Source organism: Schistocerca nitens, chromosome 2 (genome assembly GCF_023898315.1).
Source record: "Schistocerca nitens isolate TAMUIC-IGC-003100 chromosome 2, iqSchNite1.1, whole genome shotgun sequence".
NCBI classification, from domain to species: Eukaryota; Metazoa; Arthropoda; class Insecta; order Orthoptera; family Acrididae; genus Schistocerca; species Schistocerca nitens.
In genome coordinates this window covers 706,489,547-706,491,386 of record NC_064615.1, presented here as the reverse complement: position 1 = coordinate 706,491,386, position 1,840 = coordinate 706,489,547, and positions in this window count along the sequence as shown.

Sequence of the window (1,840 nt, the reverse complement as noted above, 5' to 3'; positions counted from 1 at the left end):
AGTTTTGAAGTTATTTAAAAGTTAAGTTTCACTGATGATAGAAAAAGTCTTGAAAATGTTAAACGTAAATCGGATTTCGCCGCCTGAATAGGAAGCATCCTCAGTTAAGAAAGAGTGAGAGTGGAAGAGCGTATGCCGATTGATTTTGTGACTTTTTTTTCTTTTTTGAATCATCAGTTTTCTGAGCGCTTTGATGAGGCCCGCCACTAACTCTCGTCTAGTGCCAACCTGTTTACCTCAGAGTTTCATTTGCACCCTTTTTCCTCATTTGATGGATCTATTTCAGTCTGTTTTTACTCTCTACAGTTTCCTACAGTTATTCCCTGATCTCTTAACACAAGTGCTAATATCTTGCCCCATTTTTTTTCGTTTCATTTTTTGTTCCATGTGTTAGACGTTCTTCACTCCAGACATGCATTTATGTCCGAACAATATAGGCACTGCAACCGAAGGAACCTTGCACTTTACTTCTGGACAACGCAGACACTGCAATATCGTAGTTATCCGCTGAAACAGGGCAAGCGACTTTCACTTATAATGTCTCCCCTGTACGGGAATATACAGGGTGTTTCAAAAATGACCGGTATATTTGAAACGGCAGTAAAAACTAAACGAGCAGCGATAGAAATACACCGTTTGTTGCAATATGCTTGGGACAACAGTACATTTTCAGGCGGACAAACTTTAGAAATTACAGTAGTTACAATTTTCAACAACAGATGGCGCTGCAAGTGATGTGAAACATATAGAAGACAACACAGTCTGTGGGTGCGCCATTCTGTACGTCGTCTTTCTGCTGTAAGCGTGTGCTGTTCACAACGTGCAAGTGTGCTGTGGACAACATGGTTTATTCCTTAGAACAGAGGATTTTTCTGGTGTTGGAATTCCACCGCCTAGAACACAGTGTTGTTGCAACAAGACGAAGTTTTCAACGGAGGTTTAATGTAACCAAAGGACCGAAAAGCGATACAATAAAGGATCTGTTTGCAAAATTTCAACGGACTGGGAACGTGACGGATGAACGTGCTGGAAAGGTAGGGCGACCGCGTACGGCAACCACAGAGGGCAATGCGCAGCTAGTGCAGCAGGTGATCCAACAGCGGCCTCGGGTTTCCGTTCGCCGTGTTGCAGCTGCGGTCCAAATGACGCCAACGTCCACGTATCGTCTCATGCGCCAGAGTTTACACCTCTATCCATACAAAATTCAAACGCGGCAACCCCTCAGCGCCGCTACCATTGCTGCACGAGAGACATTAGCTAACGATATAGTGCACAGGATTGATGACGGCGATATGCATTTGGGCAGCATTTGGTTTACTGACGAAGCTTATTTTTACCTGGACGGCTTCGTCAATAAACAGAACTGGCGCATATGTGGAACCGAAAAGCCCCATGTTGCAGTCCCATCGTCCCTGCACCCTCAAAAAGTACTGGTCTGGGCCGCCATTTCTTCCAAAGGAATCATTGGCCCATTTTTCAGATCCGAAACGATTACTGCATCACGCTATCTGGACATTCGTCGTGAATTTGTGGCGGTACAAACTGCCTTAGACGACACTGCGAACACCTCGTGGTTTATGCAAGATGGTGCCCGGCCACATCGCACGGCCGACGTCTTTAATTTCCTGAATGAATATTTCGATGATCGTGTGATTGCTTTGGGCTATCCGAAACATACAGGAGGCGGCGTGGATTGGCCTCCCTATTCGCCAGACATGAACCCCTGTGACTTCTTTCTGTGGGGACACTTGAAAGACCAGGTGTACCGCCAGAATCCAGAAACAATTGAACAGCTGAAGCAGTACATCTCATCTGCATGTGAAGCCATTCCGCCAGACAC